This window comes from Solanum dulcamara, chromosome 5, assembly GCF_947179165.1.
Source record: "Solanum dulcamara chromosome 5, daSolDulc1.2, whole genome shotgun sequence".
NCBI classification, from domain to species: Eukaryota; Viridiplantae; Streptophyta; class Magnoliopsida; order Solanales; family Solanaceae; genus Solanum; species Solanum dulcamara.
In genome coordinates, this window is record NC_077241.1 from 49338797 (window position 1) to 49359668 (window position 20872).

Sequence of the window (20872 nt, forward strand, 5' to 3'; positions counted from 1 at the left end):
AGGCAAGGTTTAAGGTGTGTTTCACCATTTTTAACATTTTCAAGCTCGATTTAGGCGATTTCTTCAAGGTTTTTTGCAACAAAAATATTGGGTAATGTATTTCTAACACTTTCTTTCAATTTCCATTGAATATTTTTGAATTTTAATTTCAAAATATGAATTTCAAATTGGAGATTTTGTGTTTTCTTGAACATGAACTTTTGAAAGAGAAATTAGGATTGTGAACTCATTTTAACTCCTTTTTTGAATGGTTTCACCATTATATTTCTGATTACTTGAGGAATATTTTTATCTAAAAATAATTAGATTTTGAGTTCGTTTTCTAACGTGGGATTTTTTACCTCTTTACCCTTTTCACCTGAATACTCAATTTTTACTGTCATTGGCTTCAAAATATTATTGTAGTTATATATTTGATTAGATTTTGGTGATTTAGAGTATCACCCGGGAGTAAAATCATTGGATATGAGTTGACCATAATCTTGACTAAGGCAAGTGAATTTCTAAAACTATTCTAATTTTGTAGGAACAGGTATTCGTGTCTTATGTGTTGATGATGGATAGGATGTGGTTTTAATAAATGTTTGATATTCAATTGAACTTGATGATAAAGAATGAGGTAATAAATATTAAATTGAGATGAGTTAACATGTTGTGTTCGATAAGATAGAACCTTAGGCTTGTTATGGATATTTGGATATATTTATATATTGTTGTTATGTTATGAACTATGATGATGAAAATTGGATAAGGGTAAATGTCTAAATATTGTGAATCATTGGATAATAACTAATTATGTGATCATGGACTATATGGCATTATATGTGAAATTTTATTTTGTATTCACTCATTACTTGTGCATATGATTATCTATGATGGTTGAGGAAATGATATGAGTGAGATATTGGATATTTTGGGACCGAGGTCTTTACCTGTCGTGGTTATTAAGGTACTGGATATGTTGGTGGCCGTGGTCTTTACCCATCGTGGTTATTGGTTGAGGTATTTTCTAGTGGACGAGGTCTTTTCCAATGGATATTTATAGTCGAGCTCTCTTCCGGTAGATACATGGACTAAGTGAGGCCCTCTATGGGATTTGGTCTGAGGTGATCAGTGGATATGTATCATTTATGGAAGACATGTATCACTATAAATAACATTGCATTGCATCATACATTTTTTGTCATTGTGGACTATTTTACCCCTAATATTCCCCTAATTTGTATTACTGATCATGCTGATTTGCTTGCGAAATAAATTGTGTTGTTATTGAAGTTTATGAATATTATGTTTTTAGAACTATTATACTGGGCTAATTTCTGTAAAGTTTGTAGTATGGAGGTTGGATAGTGTGACAGAAGTATGTGTATTTTACTAACTTTACTTAGTCTTAGTTATTTTCTTATTCAATATCGTGTTGTTGGTACTCACTCCTTGCTAACTATACGTGTGTGGATTCTAAGCTCAGACAATGAACCATATTTTCTTATTTTTCATCTGAAGTAATTCGAAAGGTAGCTATTGATGTCGGTCGTCTTTCTAATTCCTCTTTACTTATTACTTTCTTCTATTCGAGAGACAAAGTGTGAGACTTGTATTTATTTTGTATCATGTAATTATAAGGCTTCTACATATGATAACCAGTCCATTGGGGTATTTGTAGTTGACTAAATTTTCAGTTTATCTATATTTATCTATCTAAACTATCTTCTGCTTTTATCTCCCATATTTTTAATTTGGATTAAGGTTGACTTGCCCAGTGGAAAAGGATAAGTGTCATCATTTTTGGATTTCAGGTTGTGATAAATTAGTATCAGAGCCCTAGGTTCATAGTTCTCACATGTACGAGCTACGTCTAAGTAGAGTCTCGAGGATCGGTACGGAGATCTCTATACTTATCTTTGAGATTCTATAAGCATTGTTAGGAAATATCTTTACTTCTTGATTCTCTATTGTAAGTCTTTGATCCGATCCAATTCCTATTATTTCACTCTATCCTCTCTCTTATAGCGATGACTCCTTCTTGGTCCTGCGTGTAAGAAATTAAGGTTTCATCACTTGGTGTTAGTGCAAATCTGGTATTAAGGCAAAAGTGATATCATTATGGAAAGGATGTCTGGTCAGACTTGGAATGCTCTAGGAATCGAGAGGGATGAGTAAGGTTGTAGTTCAATGATATGTTTTGAGGTTATGGCATTAAAAGATGAAAATTATTTAAGAGCATTGGTGTGGCTTATTCGACATCCGAAGTGGTTTGACAATAAAGAATGGTATAATTAGGAGAATGAGTATGTGGTGAGCACTGTGACTTTGGGGACTATAGACTGTGAAATTTATCATAAAAGGATAGGTTGTATGGTGTATAATGATGATGATGTTATGTCAATCGGTACCTGTATTTACTTAGGTGAGGTTATGGGTTGTGTTGCTTCTACTATAAACCTGGCTTATGGAATTGTGCATATCATTTTTGTTCAGAGACTGAAATGCTTCGATAATGTTTTACAGCTAATGAATGGGTATAAATGTGCGGGCTATTTGATTACAATCTTCTAATTAGATATGATATGATATAGTGGTGGTTCTAGCAGATATTCGTGGCATGGTACTAGTGATTCATGGAGATAGATACATCTAAGGATTTATCAATTGTTTAACCTACTCGGGTAATAAGGTCCTGATGTAGCATTATTAATTGAGAAATTAAGTAGTTGTTACTATGAACGTTTGGGTTAAGCATTATTTATAATGAAAGTTATAATAGTGGATCGAATGGAACGACCCTGTCTTGTCTCTTTGGCAAAGTATGACATTTGAGATTACATGAGTGTATTGGGAACTGCTGACTTCATGATAATACAAAAGGAGTAGACTGATATTGAATCGACAAGCCTATGGGTAAAGGAAACTCCAATGAATATACCTGTGCAAACACAAGTAAGTGTACCAGTGAGAAAGTACGTATAAGAATTGGTTAATTCACTGGATGAGACTATATAATGAATTTGAAGTATCATGTAGACGATAAGGTTGACTCTGTGATGATGGTAAGGGTGGTTGAGCATGGTAATAGTAGTTCGACATAGATTCTAATTAGCATACAACTATGTGGTGATAACTTATGGTTAAGGGCATCCAGTATGATGATGATGACTTGCGGGTATCTAAGGTTGCGGTTGCTACCATTTCAGAAGTAGTGTAGTTATATGGAAGGTTGTATAATGTGTTGGAGATTACTCTAGTAGAATTGAGAAAAGTTTCAACTTATAATGGGAAAAAATCAGTGGGATGTAGTTTGGACTTCGAAATTAGGTGAGGAAAAGAATGATTACTCTCATCACAAAGTTCAAGTATTTAACTTCTGGGATATTGAAGAGTTAAGTATAGAAACACGTGGCCTCATCTGTATTGTTCTGAATATAGAAATAACACCCAATTTTTATCAGTCGGTTAAGTATGCTTCGTGGGTGAAGTCCATGGACACTCAGCTCTAGCATTATGGTAGGTTCTATAGCGATATCGAGTTTGACGATTGGCATATTTTTTGGTTCCTAATAAGGGACATGGAAAGATCAACTTATAAGTGTTTGATGATAAGTTAAGGTGTGTGATTACATAAAATCTTCAAGTATGGGCTAATGTCAATTAATAAGGAGAGTGGTTTGCATGGTTGGAATCAAATTCAAGTTTTGCATCATAATTTCTACCTTTGTGGTAGTTGGTTTTGTTAAGTTATGGCTAGGCAAAGTAAGGAATGATTGATTGTGTCGATTGTTGAGTATTTGGAAACACTGGACATGGTCTAGGTTATAGAGTTTATTACTTTGAATTGTGGAAGAGCTCAAAGAAGTTTTCATTTAAATATTTTGGGTTAGGTAAAGGTAATATGCGGTGGATGTTTAGCCGATAAATAATGATGATAAATGAGTTAAGGAAAGGAATATGAGTCTGGTGCATCAAAGAGTTCAAGCAATTTATATTAGTCATGAGTATGAGTTAAGAGTTTGAATTTTCTGGCAGTACTATGTGGTGGGTACAAGTTAAGGAATGTAAAGATATAAGACCTCATGTGTAAATTCTTGTTCAAAGTGGAGGTTGTTTGGATTTTTTCCCTCGAGTTCAGATATGACTATACAATGTAGATTGCTTTGACACAGACTTATGAGGGATGTAACAATGATTGTTCTGAAGGTTTGGTTTTGATTTAGGTGACAAATAATGGGGTATCAAATATTTTGGGTTTTATGTAAAGTTAGATTGCTCAAATTATGGTATGCGACGTATGAATGCACTATAGGGTGAGATATAGTTCTACATGGTTATTAAGGCTCTCTAGTGGGATTAATATCTCTCTATTGATGGGATTACACAGACTACTGTGATGCATTCCATGGATAATTTGTTCTTAGGTTACATAATTATCAGGGTGATCAAGCGTTCCTCTAGGTTTAGGCATGAAGTACATGATAGTTGAATAATAGTTGGAACTAGGTAAGTGAAAGATTATATAAAGTTGAAAGTGAGCGTGACTCAATAGTTTTATATCGATGGGAAAGTTCTATGAGATTTGGAATTGGGATTATCAATATTATGTGGGACACATACCTGTCATGGGATGCTTAAATGGAAGGAAAGAAGTCCATGGTTTAGAATTTTGGAGACAAGAATGTGTTTCTAAAAGGGCCTGGATACTAGTGAAGGTTGAAGAGTAAAGTAAATGGCCGGTGTGTCTATGACATTCTAGTAGTATTGGGAGTGTTGGCTTCAGCAAAGTACTGTAAGTAGTATGTAGAAGTTGATAAAATTGAGTATGTCTACGATTGTTATGGGCCCGAGCTGGTTGATTATAAATTCAGGTGTATGGGAATATGTGTTATGGACACTATGGAAGGAATATCTTGTGTTATCTGACATCGGTTTGGTATAGTCTTATGTGAATACCTACTCTATTTCAGACATAATTTGGAGCATGATTCCCTGTCTATACCCATGCGTGTTTTCACTCCCGTGGATGAATTCCTAGTGGTGGACCGGATGTACCAATTCATTCCCTCTAAGTAGGGTAAGATGCTTGCGCAGATTTAGTCAGCACAAATATGGCGAATTTGGCGTTTTCTTGGGACGGTTGAAGGTTTTTGAAAATTCTACAAGTGTCATCTTGCTTATGAGAATTTATAGAAGAGTTGTCGTATATATATATATATATATATCTATATATATATATATATATATATATATATATATATGCAGTTCTCTATAGTGTTGGTTTTTATCTTGTCATTGAGGACATGTTTCAACTAGATGAGATTTGATCTTAGAGGGACATTGGTCCTAGTTCTACCGTGGTCAGGAGTTCTCTACTATCACAACCACTATTTCAGTATTCTGGCGGTGTTATTAGTGGTGTATGCTTGGGTGTATTGTTCACCAAGTGGTATCTCCTTCTTTGGAGTCAGATAAATTTGATTTTCCCGTGATGAGTAATTGATGTCTATGAATCATATTTGTATAACTTAAGCTAGTGGAAAGAGTTGGTTGTGAGAATAGAATTCTTCCAAAATACGTAACAATTAACGTGTTAGGAATGGGTGGTGGCTTACTCAGGCCCACACCTAACTTTAGGGGGTATTGGTTGAGAAGTTTTCTCATGGTTATGTAATGAAGGATTTTCCCTGATGGGTATGCTGCGATTTTGAGGAGTTCAGTTCAGATTTAGTTCATGAGTTAGTCTGTGACTTAGAATTATATTTGACTTGTAGATCTGCTGAAGTTTGATTTGAAAGTTCAATTTGGTAGTGATTTCTGATGATATGATCTGAGGATGGGTTCACTTGGGGGAGAAAAATATCGAACTTTGAGGTTATGCCTCGGACTCTTGGTAGCATCGAGTATCCTTCTTTCTTTTAATGTATGTTCGAGAATGAACATGGTTTTTAGTGGTGGATGATATAATGACCCTGGAGGTATTTTCGACATTTTTGACAAAATTAACATTTTCACCCTCCTATCAGTTGCCCCGACTCATTTTAGATTGGGTTTGAAAGTTGGTTTTTGAAAATCTTGTGAAAAGTTCAGGTTTTGCAAGAGAAATGAGTTTTAAAGGCTTAATTTGTCAAATTTTGAGTTTCGAAATCATTTGAAGTTTTGAATCTCGAAATGGAATTTCATTGATTCCTTCAGTTCCAAAATGTAGAAATTAGTCTTGGAGAATTGTCGGAATAAACTTTGGAGTTGAAACATGGATTTTAGGTCAGGAATTGGAAAATGAGTTAAAGTTTGATCCAACTTCGATTTAGGTCAACATTGGGGGTTCGGGTGCTCGGATTGAAGTTATGATGATTCCAATGGTTTCGGGAGGTGATTTTAGTGCTAGAAATGGCTTCATTGTAATTTTTAGAGGTATCAAGGGTAATTTGGATATTTCATGTATCAAAACTAGTTTAGTTGCAATTTATTGGATTTCAGGTCAAGGAGACCTAGAATTCGAATTCGGATGATTCCATTGAGTTTGAAATGTCTAATTTAGGAGGATTGCATACATGGTTTTTGTATACAGGGTTTTGAACGAATCCCGAGTGTCCGACCGGAGGCTTGAGTTTTTAAGTTAGTTCATTTTGCTGGTGTTGATGCATGGTCCGCTTAAGCGGACCAGGCTTGCTAAGGAGAACCTTCTATTAAGTGATACCCATCTCTTAAGCGAAAGTGCTCACTTAGGCCGGGTACGCAAAAGCAAACCAGGTTCGCTTAAGTGACAACTGAGAGGGTTTAGGCAAGGTTTAAGGTGTTTTCCACCATTTTTAACATTTTCAAGCTTGGTTTAGGCGATTTCTTTGAGGTTTCTTGTGACAAAACTCTTGGGTAATATATTTCTAATATTTTTCTTCAATTCCCATTGAATATTTTTGGATTTTAACTTCAATATGTGGATTTCAAATTGGAGATTTTGGGTTTTCTTGAACATGAACTTTTGAAAGAGAAATTCGGATTGTGAACTCATTTTAACTCCGTTTTGAAATTGTTTTCACCATTAGATTTCTGATCACTTGAAGAATATTTTCATCTAAAAAAAATTAAATTTTGAAATTGTTTTCCGATGTGGAATTTTTGACCATTTTACCCTTTTCTCCCGAATAGCTCGAATTTAGTGGCATTGGCTTCCGAATGTAATTGTTGTTGACACCCAATTTTGACCGACCTATAATTACTTTTCGAACCACTATGCTTAATAAATAGACATTTTTTAAATTATTTCCTTATTTTAAAAATAAATTTATATTTAGTTTTGCCCAATAAATCATATGTTTTGACATTCATAATTTATGATATTTTTTTATTTATTAATATTATTACTATTATCTTTATTATTATTATTATTATTATTATTATTATTATTATTATTATTATTATTATAATAAGCTTAATACGTTCAAATAGTTTATATGTCTATTTAGTATATATTATATATGTGTGTATTTTTTCTTTATATAAAAAATATTACTTAACTAAGTTTATTTTATAATTTACTTATTCATTTTAATATATACATATTACATATCTATTTTAATACGTCTTGTATATATGTGTATATAAAAAGTTATTACTTAATTAAGTTTATTATATATTTTATTTAACTATATTAATTATACATCTATTTAGTATGTATTCTATACATACGTACGTTATATATACATATATGCATATATTTACATAATATATACATAAGTAGTTATTTTATGTATAAAAATACTACTACTTGAATAAAATTTATGATTTTATTTATTCAACATATATTTGGTAATTAATTAGATGACATTTTACTTGACAATTAATTGTAATTGTAGCCTAATTGAATCTAATGTAGTCTATTTTTAATCTTAATTTTAATTTCATCCGTTCATTTAATTGATCAAACGGCTCCCATTCATTATCTTTTTCACATCCCTAAACTAATCTTCTTCTTTTTTTTTCTTTTTTTTTCTTTCATGGGTTTGGGGATAGAGAAGACAACACAGCGCCGCCTCCCCCATTTTTTAATGCCTTTCTCAATCTCTCCCTCCGCCTCGCACACTCCTAACCCCGGCGAGATCATCCCCGCCACCATCGCATCACCTCCATCAAACGCCCCCATGAATGCCCTACATACCCTCACACTCTTCTTCAGTGAACCAGTGAGCAGCGACGGCGAACAGCGAGCTCCGAAGCTCGCACGATGAACAACAAGCAGCGCCGCTACTGCTGCTCCTCCACCTTCAACAAGCAGCAACATCCGGACAGCAGCAACCTGCAGGAGACAGCAGCCCGCAGCAGCCAGCAATTCTGACAGCAGCAAACACCAAACGCAGCTCGCAGCTCCAACCGGCAGCAGCTCCAGCGACCTCCTTCTCCAACGGCGAGCAGCAGCAGCCCACCGGCAGGCAACATCAATAAGAGCATCGATGCTCCAGCGAACTCCGACCAGCAATCAATCGACCCTTCAAAACTCGAGATTCAAGTGTGTACTTTGAGATCTAATTCATCTTAGAGACGAATCTGTAAGATCCGTCCCAGGTAAGCTTCTTCAACCTCAATGCTACTCCATCTTTTCAAGTCTTCGTTTCTCTTCAAATGATTCGATAATTTCACAGACTCAGTTCGTCATGTTACTATGTGTTTATTCAATTGTTTTGAGTATTGTGTAATCTTATGCTGTTATGGCATTTTTATGCCCAGTGGTTGCTCCCTCTATTTTGAATCTGTTATGGCATTCTTATGCCCAGTAGTTGCTCCCTCTAATCCTTTTAAGTGTGATAAATCATGTGTGTGTTTGTAATTTGTTTCCCTTATGAGAATTGAGCTAATACAGCTTTACAAGCTTAGATTTGTTAATTCAAAATCCTCATATTGATTCTTAACTGCTTAAAAGACTGCTAGTACTAGAATATTTCAAGTAACTCCGATACGAAATTGATTATTCATTTGATTTTGGCTTAGTACTCTCCTTTAATTGATTCTGCTATCTATTTGAATTATTGCAACTTGTATATTTGATTAATCATGGCGTATTTTTGAACTAAGTGGTATCTAATTTCAGAAAGCCATAATTATTTTGTATACGAATATATATATATTCCTCATTTAGTTAACAAAGGAATTATCTTGTAACTAATTGTTCTTTTTCAGTAGTATAAACAGTTCTTACGTGTTACTTTATAGTAGGCTATAATTGTGATTTTTCTTTCCTTATTTTCTGACAGATTCTCACTATTTTAATTATGATAAAAACTTTGCTTTATTGATTTATTTACTGCCTTTAAATGATAAGGTAATATCATGCCCAAATCTACTCTTGCCTTTTGACTGATCTTCTTCGCTATATAAACAAGTTTTTTTTATACTTGACAACTGATATACTCTACATAGCCTTCACAAGAAAAGATGAGAACTTATTTTTTTTTACACTTGATCACAGTTCATACACACTTGACGGACAACTTTGACATTTCTTAAGCTCTATACACTAAAAATGGACATCACAGTGAACAAACATTTCATACCCTCCAGGTCATTTTTGAATTTAATATTATATCATTTAGATCATTCTGGTAGTGACCCTAAGTCATTTATGACTTGTTGGCACTGATTATTCGATCGCTTGGTGGTTCGTTTAGGTTTTAGGACCATTTTTTCCTGTTTTAAAGCTTTTTATAACCTAAAAAGTTGATTTCAGTCATAACATTAGGAAAACAACCTCAGAATAGAATTCTGATGGATCCATCAGCTCCGTAATAACTAAATTAGGCTTGTAGCATGGTTGATATGAGTACCGAGGCAATCGGTAGATTTTAGGACCATTTGGCACTTTTGCCTTTAAAATTTGGCCTATAGATGACTTTGATCAATATTCTTTAAAAACGCACTCGAATGAAAATTCTGACAGCGTGGTTGGCTCTGAAATGTCAAATTTGGTCTAGAACAACCCTTCGTTCACTTTTCGAGTCTTTTGATTTAATTCCAAGGCCCTTTGTGGAAATGGGCTCAAAATGGCACTTGAGTGTGGAACCCACTTTCATTCATAACAACCTCGTTTGGAAATTTGATAGCGCCATTAAGTCTATAACATTGAATTTTATTGTGTAGCATATCTCATTTTCATGCATGAAGTTTTGAATGAATTCCGAGCACCCCGTTGAAGGAATTGGCATGTTGAACTCATTTTTGCACTATCTAGGTCTGGTGCCATCTCTAAAGCGACCAGCCCCTTGGGTGGGTGTCACTTAAGCAACAGCCCTGTAGCTAAAGCGACTAGGTGTCACTAAAGCGATGCCCGCTTTTTGGTGGGTTTCACTTAACCGATCACCAGGGGGTCGCTAAAGTGACATCAGAGGTTTGTTCTTAAGACCCAATTTCCATATTTCTCTCCAATTTCAAACTTTGTTTTCTCCTTCAATTCTTGGGCGATTTAGGTGATTCAAAAGGCTAAATTATGTAGATTATTGAGGGAAACCAAGTGTTGTGTTAAGAATTAGGAGTTGAGGCTTCTTTGAGGAAAAATTCCCTTTTCCCCTGCATTTCTAAGTTCTTAGGACTTGAATTTGATCATTTATACATGCCAGGTTTGGGTCTATTTTGGTGTGTGAATTGTGCTTCTTATGGAACCTGAGCTGGGAGTAGTAGTTGAAGCATATTCTCGGAGTCAATTTTATGAGTTATGGATCGAGTCCCATAATTCTCAATTTTTTACTCCAAAATTGGCCCATCTCCAAATTCGATAATAATTTTAGTGGCATAACAATTGTATTAACATTGTGATTCTATAGTTGATAGCGTGACAGCATTCATAGGCTGCTCCAAAAGGTAAAGCTCTGATTTCGTGAGTTGGAGTATGCACGGTCGGCCTACAGGCAGGCTACAATTTTCCTCTCAAGAGACTGAGTATATTTAGGAAATTGTAAATTGAATTATATGAGTAGGAAGGGTTGGGGTTTCGAGAATGCTAAATTCCTAGAATTCATGTCCTACGTCCTATTTTGGGAAATTGTTGTATTGTTTAAGCATGATTCATGCTATTATTGATCATCCACGCCTTGTGATGTATGCGTTGCCTGTGGTTAATAGATGGAAGCATGTTTGGCCTTAGTCTAGGCTTATACTAGTATTACCTTAGACTTGCAGGATTTCGCTTCCATTAGGCCTTAGAACTTCTCAGATGTTGTTTGGGACAGTTAGCTCCTTGTAGATTGATATAGCAGACTTGAGTATGATAGTATGAACTTTATCTAGGCGGTAACACAACTTGTAACCTTACCTCCATAATGCCCTATTCACCTAACAGTCATTTATTGCTTGGTTCTTGATTCTAGGAGTCTTCGCGATGATGTTGGTTGTATATAGTTTGGGTTGAAGTGATATATTGATGGCACTCAATTTTCAGGTACTCTCTGTGATGCTTGGCTTGTCGCTGAATCTATTTCGATTCAATCCCTTAGCTATAATTACCCGGTTCAAGATTGTGGTCTAGCTTACTTGTGTTCGATTCCTTAGCTATAATTACTCGGTTGAAGTCTGCGGTCTAGCTTACTTGTATTCAGGATCCTTGGCTATAGTTACCCGATTGAAGTCTGTGGTCTAGCTTACTCTTATTGACTCATTAGCTATAGTTACCCGATTGAAGTCCGTGGTCTAGCTTACTCATGTCGACTCATTAGCTACAGTTACCTGGTTGTAGTCCGCAGTCCATCTTACATGTAGTTCAATTTCTAATTCTCTGATGAATCTTCGGTTCAAGTCTTTATCTACTCTTTGCTTTGGGTTAAGGTTTTAGGCTTTTGGGATGGTTCGGTTCAAGTCAAGGAAATTAGTGGTATTATTGGAACTCTTTTGGCTCCGTTCATTTTACTTCACCTATATTTTCTCTTGTCGGGCTTATAGGGGTCCGATCCGGTTGTTACCTTAGACTTGTGCATGAGTATACCCATCGGGTTTATGAAAGCTCGGCGTATTTGGCTTGATTCTTTCTTTGTTTGTTGAGTATGCTCATGTACATACCTATATTTACTTCTTACCCTATCGATAATTGTGGTTATCTTCTCGCATTTCAGTTTACTTTTTCTTATCTTGCTCAGTCGACCTATGATGCCTGCTTGGTACCCATTATTTTGATACTCATACTAAACTCTGCATATGTTTTCATTAGTTGGTCCGATAATAGCTATCGATGTTGATTCGAGCCATCTGCGGTCGTGATCGGAGGCGAGGATGAGCACATTGCTTTCTTGATATACTCATATCCCTCTGTATATATATTCTATTTGTCTTTTGCTTTCTGAGAAAGCTCTGTTTTCATGGCCCACTTTTGGGACTAGTACTTTTTTAACTAGTAGCTCTGTACATATGACTTCCAAGTTCTAGAAGGGATCTTTTTGTTTGTATATATTTAGTTGCTTCCGCCCGTTCATGTATGCTCCTATTATTTTTTTGTTGTTTTAGGTTGAATCGTTGGTCTTCTACCCTGAAATCCCACTGCTCGCAGTTCCAAGATATGGGTTGGCTTGCCTACTTGTGGGTCGTAGTAGGCTCCATCATGATCTAAGAAATCGGGTGGTAATAAGCTAGTATCAGAATAAAGTTCACCGGTCTCACTTATATAAAGCTAACATCTAGTAGAGTCCTGCGGATCAGCGTGGAAAAATCTATTACTTATCTTCGGGAGGCTATAGGATGTCTTTAGGAAGGTGTCCATTTTGTATCCTATCATGCAATGTGTGTTTTATCAATTTCTGGAAATCTCACTTGTTCTACTCTTTTACAGGATGGCTCACACGCGTGCTGGAAGTAGGGTCCGACCTCAGGGACATACCAAGGCTGCAAAACCAGCGCGGGACCAAGAGAAAACTGTGGAGATAGAGGTGGATCCACCAGCAGCTCCAGTATATTAGCAGTCAGTAGGCCAGAAACTAGCCCAACCACCGCCTGAGCCAATTGCAGCTCCGAACTTACAGGCGATGTTCTCCCAGATTTTGGTGGCTATTGGGGATAAGTAGCAGGCCCTAGCTCCCGTCGTTCTAGTACCGCAGGACCGGCCTGTACCAGAGACACCCTTTGTTCAGCACCCACCAACACCCGACACTCAGTCGAATGATTTGGAGGGCGTCATGACACTTCGAGAGATGATGATGCTCGGGGTGTTCCTTAGACTATCACTTTCGAGGTTTTCTAGGGTTGTGGGTAAGGATGCCCATAAGTTTCTACTCACTCATCGAGAGTGGCTATGGACCTTAGGTCTAGTGGAGTCGAGAGGAGCCAACTTCACTATTTAGGTGGCCTCGCTTGAAAGTGGTGGCATCATACATAAAGACCAGCCAGCTGGGTCTCCACCGATAATGTGGGCTGAGTTTTCAAAGGCCTTTTTGGCCCACTTTATTCCCATGAGTGTCAGAGATTAGTTTTGAGATCAGTTTTCATGGTTGGATCAAGGAATATCAAAATATGAGGACCGATTCTATGAGCTCTCCAGACATGCCACCATGATCTTACCTACAGAGGAGGAGAGAGTTTGGTGCCTCTTCAGAGGATTGAGGCTCTAGCTATAGCAGTCTCAGCGGGATGCTCATTTCTAGAGGTGGTAGACCATGTCCGCACACTCAAGAAGCTCCGTTGCGAGGCCCAAGGAGGTAGTGGCAAGAGAGTTAGGCAAAAGAATAGCCATGATGGGCTCCACTTTAGACCCAAGGAGTCCTACGATAGATCTCGCCTAAGATTTTAGCTGGGTTAGTCCAGCCGCCCCTTCTAGGACTCTCTTCAGATGTAGAGTGTGATCAACACCATCAGATTGGCTCTAGTGCCGGTCCTAGTCAGGGATGAGGTAGTTGCAGATAGGTTCTTTCAGTTGAGGTGGCTGACCTCTAGCTTTCAGCTGAATTCATAGGAGTGCTATGATTTTAGGGAGATAGATCAATGGTCCTATGAGTTCCCTCACCGCAGGCTAGCCTTACCAGCTCCATAAGCAGCTAGAACTACCCAGCACTAGCACCTTTAGTTAGAGGCGGAGGGTAGGGCCAGGACCGTAGGTATGGTCTCCAAGGTGCATACAGAGGTCCCCTAGGAGGCAGGTTAGGAGGCAGAGTCAACGTACAGGATAGAGGAGCCCAGTCCCACTTCTATACAGCTCCATCTAGAGTAGAGGTTGAGCCCTCGGACGATGTGATCATAGGAACGGTTTTATTATACTATTAGCCCGCATCCACTTTATTTGATCCAGGCTCCACATATTCTTATATATCTATATATTGTGCGCCTCGACTAAGTATGAGACCGGAGCCTTAGTTGAGCTATTGCATATTTCAACTCGAGTAGGCGATTCTTTAGAAGTGGATCAGGTCTTTAGATCCTGTGTAGTGACTATTCAAAGGCATGACACTACAGTTAATCTCATTTTACTTGATATGGTAGATTTTGATTTGATTCTGGGCATGGATTGGTTATCCCCTTACCATGCGGTCTTGGATTTCTATGCCATAACTGTTACCTTATTCATTCTTGGTATTCCGCCGGTGGTGTGGCAGGGCTCTTGTAGTCACACATCGGTTGTGGTGATCACTTTTGTTCGAGCCTAGAGGTTAGTGGCTAAAAGATGTTTGGCGTACTTGGCTTGTGTTAGAGATGTGATTAGGGAGGGCCCTACAGTTGATTCCACACCTACAGTCCGAGAGTTTGCAGATATGTTTCCTATAGATCTACCTGCCCTCCCTCCTTATTGCGATATTGACTTCACCATTGATGTAGAGCCGGGTACTCATCCTATTTCCATCCCACTGTAACGTATGGACCCCATAGAACTCAAAAAGTTTAGTATTATGCTTCAAGATCTATTGGATAAGGGATTTATTTATCCTAGTGTATTGCCTTGGGGTGCCCCAATACTGTTCGTTAAGAAGAATGACGTTACTATATAGATGTGGATCGATTACAAGCAGTTGAACAAGATGACGGTGAAGAACCATTACCCCATGCTTAGGATTGATGACCTATTTGACCAACTTCAGGGTGCTGTGGTATTTTCTAAGATTGATTTGAGATCCGGCTACCACCAGTTGAGGATTAGGGCAGCGAACGTCCTTAAGACTGCATTTAGGACTCGTTACGGCCATTATGAGTTCCTAGTGATCTCTTTCGGGATGACTAACGCCCCTATCGCATTAATGGACTTGATGACCCGGGTGTTTAGGCAGTACTTGGACTTATTTTCCATAGTCCTCATTGATGAAATTTTAGTATACTAGCGAAGACAGGACGAGCATTAGTGGTATTTGAAAGTAGTGCTCCAGACTTTGAAAGGTTAGTGGCTTTGTGCCAAATTCTCAAAGTGCGAGTTTTAGCTTGAGTCCATAGAATTCTTGGGGCACGTGGTGTATAAGGATGGCATTATGGTAGATCCGACAAAGATTGAGGCTATTCATGATTAGGCCAGGCCCAACTCTGTGACTGAGTTTTGTATCTTCGTCAGATTGGCAGGGTACTACAGGTGCTTTGTTGAGGGGTTTTCTACTATAGCGGCACCTCTAACTCGGTTGACTCGCCAGGATAACCCATATATGTGGTCGGAGGAGTGTGAGAGGAGCTATCTGAGGCTCAAGAAGTTGGTTACCACCGCTCATATATTGACTCTTCTAGTTGAGGGTGAGGGATTCACTGTTTATTGTGATGCATCTAGCATTGTTTTGGGTTACGTACTAATGAAGTAGGGTTGGGTTATTACTTATGCATCGCGACAACTTAAGCTGCACGAGCGCAACTACCCCACTTATGACTTAGAGTTGGCGGTGGTAGTATTTGTGCTTAAGATTTGGAGGCACTACATATATAGAGTTCGATGCGATATTTACATCGATCACAGGAGCCTTTAGTACATTATAAGCCTGATAGATCTTCACTCGAGGCAGCGATGGTGGATTGAACTTTTGAAGTACTACGACCTCCCTATTCTCTACCATCCAAGCAAGGCGAATATAGTAGTGGACGCCTTTTGTCGAAAGACGGTGAGTGTGGGTAGTCAATCCTTCCTTTCAACTATGGAGCAACCATTAGATTGGGACATCCAGTACTTAGCTAAGCAAATGATTCGAATTAACATCTCTGATTCCCGTAGATATTAGTTTTTGTGAGAGATCATTCAACTTTATTGGACTGGATTTATAGCTGTTAATTTGAGGATGGGGAGTTAGTTGCACTTCGAGATCGGTTTTTGGGAGGTGACGCCGGTCTGGCTAACTTAGATTCAGATGTTGTTTTGAGGTTTGGTTGTCGTCTCTGTGTTCCAAGAGTTGGGGTTTTGATTCAGATGATCCTTATGAGGCCCATGACTCTAGATATTCTATCCATCCAGGCACCGCTAACATGTATCGTGATTTAAGATAGCACTACTAGTGGAGCGGCATGAGGAGAGATATTATGGATTATATATCGCACTGCTTGAGTTGCCAGCTGGTTAAGGCTGAGCATTTGAGGCCTGGTGGCGAGCTTTAGAGATTACCCATTCCTTAGTAGAAATAGGAGAGGATCACCATAGATTTCATTGTGGGGTATCCTCGCACTTTCCATGGTCTTGATAGTATTTGGGTTATCATGGATCAATTGACCAAGGCAGCACACTTCCTTCCCGTTCTACTTCCTAATGTTGAGAGTTAAGCCCGTATCTACATTCAGGAGGTGGTTCTCCTTCATGGTGTGCCTGTTTATATCATCTAAGACCGGGGCTCACAGTTCATATCTTGCTTTTGGAGGAATTTTTAGGTGGAGTTGGGTACCTGTGTCAATCTTAGCACAGCTTTCCACCTATAGACTGATGGTCAATCAGAACGCACTATACAGGTTCTGAAGGACATGTTGTGGGAATGTGTTATGGAATTTAGGGGTCAATGGGATCTGTTGTTGCCCTTGGCAGAGTTTGTGTACAACAACAGCTACCACTCCATTATTTAGATGGACCTATTTGAGGCCTCATATTGTAGGCATTGTCTCTCTTCAGTATGTTAGTTTGAGTTTACGGAGCCTAGGCAGTGCGATACAGACTTAATGTAGGAGGCCTTAGATCATGTGAGGGTGATTCAGGGTAGGCTCAAGACAGCTCAGAGTAGACACCAGAACTATGCGGATTATAGGCGTCGGCCTTTGAGGTTTGCCATTGGGGACCGAGTATTCCTCCATGTATCACCCATGAAGGGCGTGATGAGGTTTGGGAGGTTGGAAAAGCTTAGCCCCAGGTATGTTGGCCCTTCGACATATTGATCCCTTTTGAGATATTGAGGACAGTTAGCGAGGTTGCATATAAGATATCTCTTCCTCCTGCCTTTTTAGCTATTCATCCATTTTTTCATTCTTTGATGTTGTGCCAGTATGTTCCAGATGAGTCCCATGTGTTTTATTATGACGCAGTTGACCTGGATGATCGTTTGAGCTATATTGAGGAGCTAGTTGCTATTTTGGCCAAAGATGTCAGGCAGTTGTGTTCCAGAGCCATTCTTGCGGTTAAGGTCCATTGGAGATATCATCCAGTCGAGGAGGCTAGCTGGGTGACCGAGCATGAGATGCGGGCACAGTTCTTTGGCTTATTTGAGACTTCAGGTACTTCTTCACTCCTACCTTCACGGATGAAAGTTCTTTTAGTAGTGGATATTGTAATGACCCTCCGGGTCATTTTTGAATTTAAGTATTCATTCTGTCATTTAGACATTCCTTAGCGACCCCAAGTCATTTATGACTTGCAGGCACTAACTGTTCGGTCGCCTGGTCGTTTATTTGAGTTTTAGGCTTGTTTCCCTGTTTTAAAGCTTTTTATAACCTGAAAAGTTGACTTTGGTCATAACTTCTAGAAATCAACCTCAAAACATAATTTTAACGGTTCCATCAGCTCTGAAATAGCTAAATTAGGCTAGTAGCATAGTCGGCATGATTATCCAGACAATTGGTACAAGTTTAGGACCATTTGGCATTGTTGCCTTTGAAATTTAGCCTATAGTTGATTTTGATCAATATTCTTGGAAAACGCACTTGGATAAAAATTCTGACAGTGCGCTTAGCTCTTGAATGTCAAGTTTGATCTAGAACGACCCTTTGTTCGCTTCGCGAGGCTTCTGATCTAATCCTGATGCCCATTGTAGAAATTGGCATAAAATGGCACTTGGGTTTGGGATCCATTTTTCATTAAAATAATCTTGTATGGGAATTTTTATTGCGCCATGGAGTTTGGAATGTCAAATTTGGTGGGATAACATATCTCGTTTGCACGCACAGGATTCCGAATGAATTTCGAGCACCCCGTCGAAGAAATTGGCATGCTAAGCTACTTTTTGCACCAGCTAGGCCTGGTGCCATCACTAAAGTGAAGCGGCCAGGAGCTCGCTAAAGGGACCAGTACCTTGGGCAGGTGTCGCTAAAGCGATGCCCACTTTTTGGTGGGTGTCGCTTAAGCGATCACCGAGGGTCGCTAAAGTGATATCAGAGGGTCTTTCTTAAGACCCAATTTCCATATTCCTATCCAATTTCAAACTTTGTTTTATATTTCAATTCTTGGGTGATTTGGGCGATTCAAAAGTCTAAATTGTGTAGATATTTTAGGGAAACTAAGAGGTGTGTTAAGAAGTAGAAGTTGAGGCTTCCTTTGAGGTAAAATTCCCTTTTCCCCTGCGTTTCTAAGTTCTTAGGCCTTGAAGTTGATCATTTATGCATATTAGGTTTGGGTCTATTTTGGTGTATGAATTGTGTTCCCTTATGGATCATTAGCTGGGGGTAGTAGTTGAAGCCTATTCTCAGAGTCAATTTCGTGAGTTACCGAGCGAGTACCACAATTTTTAATTTTTTACTCTAAAATTGGCTCATCTCTGAATTCGAAAATTTTAGTGTCATAACAACCGTGTTAATGTTGTGATTTTATTGTTGATAGCGTGGCAAAATTCGGAGAGCGCGCGATCGGCCTAAATGTAGGCTATGATTTTTCCCTCGTGAGACTGAGCATATTTAGGCAATTGTATATTGAATTGTATGAGTTGGAGGGGTTGGAGTGTCAAACATGCTAAATTCCGAGAATTCATGTGCTAGGTACTATTTTGGGAATTTTTTGGATTGTTTAAGCGTGATTCCTATTATTGTTGATCATACACGCCTTGTGATGTATACGTTGCCTGTGGTTATATAGTTGGAAGCATGTTTGTCCTTAGTCTAAGCTTAGACTAGTGTTGCCTTAGACTTGTGCGATTTTGGTGTCGTTGGGCCTTAGAATTTCTCTGATGTCATTTCAGACGGTTAGCTTCCTGTAGACTGATATAGAAGACTTGAGTCTAATAGTATGAGCTTTAGCTAGGTGGTAACACTGCTTGTAACCTTACCTCCATAATGCCCTATTCTCCTAGAGGTCTTGTATCGCTTGGTTCTTGATTCTAGGAGTTCTCACGATGATGCTGGTTGTATATGGTTCGGGTTGGAGTGATATATAATGATGCTGGTTGTATATGGTTCGGGTTGGAGTGATATATTGATAGAACTCAGTTTGGGGGTACTCCCCATATAGCTCGGTTGGTCGCTGATTCTAATTCATTTTGATCCCTTAGCTACAGTTACCCGGTTCAAGCCCGTGGTCTAGCTTACTTGTGTTTGATTCCTTAGCTATAGTTACCAGGTTAAAGTATGTAGTCTAGCTTACTTGTGTTCAGACTTTATGGCTACAGTTACCCGATTGAAGTTTGTGGTCTACCTTACTCGTGTCAACTTATTGGCTACAGTTATCCGGTTGAAATTTGTGGTCTAGCTTACTCGTGTCGACTTATTAGCTACAGTTACCTGGTTGAAGTCCATGGTCTGGCTTACGCGTGGTTCAATTCTTGATTCTCTGATGAATCTTTGGTTCAAGTCTTTATCTACTCTCTGCTTTGGATTAAGGTTTCAGTCTTTTCGGATGGTTAGGTTCAAGTCTGGGAAATTGGTGGTATTATTGGAACTCTTTTGGCTCCGTTTATTTTACTTCACCTACCTTTGCTCCTATCGAGCTTATGGGATTCCGTTCAGATTGTTACCTTAGAATTGTGTACAAGCGTATCCATCGGGTTTATTAGAGCCCAGCGAATTAGCTAGATTCTTTTTCTTTGTTTGTTGAGTACGCTCGTGTACATACCTACATTTACTTCTTTCCCTATCTGTAATTGTGGTTATCGTCTCCCATTTCATTTTACTTTTGCTTATCTTTCTCAATCATCCTATGATGCCTAGTGGGTACATGTTGTTTTGGTACTTATACTACACTCTGCATTTGTTTTCGTGATGCAGATCTGAGTACTAGCTATCGGGGTTGATTCGAGCCAACTACGGTCGTGATCGGAGGCTAGGGTGAGCACATTATGTCCTTTATTTACATGTCTCCCTCTGTATATACATTTTTCTTGTCTGTTGCTTTCTGAGACAGCTCTGTTTTTCTGGTCCGCTTTTGGGACTTGTACTCTTTTTACTAGTAGCTCTGTACATATGACTTCCAGGTTCTGGGAGGGTTTTTTTCTTTATATATATTTAGTCGCTTCCGCCCGTTCATGTATACTCCTATTATTTCTTTGTTGTTTTAGATTGAATCGGTGGTCTTTTGTAAGCTAGAAATAGTAAACATGAAATATAATATAGCCTCCATAAAGTATATCATGGCAATCAACATTGAAAATATCATGCAAAAGATTAATGTGTCCTTCCACCCAATATTCACATTGGAGGATATGTATTTAGACTTTTTCTAACATTTATGGGTTAGAAAAGATCACGCTTTCAGCAAATGATCTTTCTGGAATTCTACCTTCTAACTTTGCCCTTAACTTCCCAAATCTTAATGGCCTTTATCTTGAGTTGAACTAGTTTATTGGGA

At 38.4% G+C, this 20872-nt stretch overlaps 2 long non-coding RNA genes across 3 annotated transcripts; both read left to right on the forward strand.

Moving 5' to 3' along the window:
• Nucleotides 1–7965: 7965 nt before the first annotated feature.
• On the forward strand, nucleotides 7966–13053 carry LOC129889195 (uncharacterized). The gene is made up of 3 exons (XR_008766844.1): nucleotides 7966–8547; nucleotides 12466–12710; nucleotides 12788–13053. It is a non-coding gene; the product is annotated as an uncharacterized LOC129889195 (long non-coding RNA).
• A 1347-nt stretch (nucleotides 13054–14400) lies between these two features.
• Nucleotides 14401–20632, forward strand: LOC129889196 (uncharacterized). 2 transcript variants are annotated; one of them, XR_008766846.1, is made up of 3 exons: nucleotides 14413–17237; nucleotides 17370–17598; nucleotides 20293–20632. It is a non-coding gene; the product is annotated as an uncharacterized LOC129889196 (long non-coding RNA). The 2 variants fall into 2 exon arrangements; XR_008766845.1 differs by having other exon boundaries at nucleotides 14401–17598.
• Nucleotides 20633–20872: the final 240 nt, after the last annotated feature.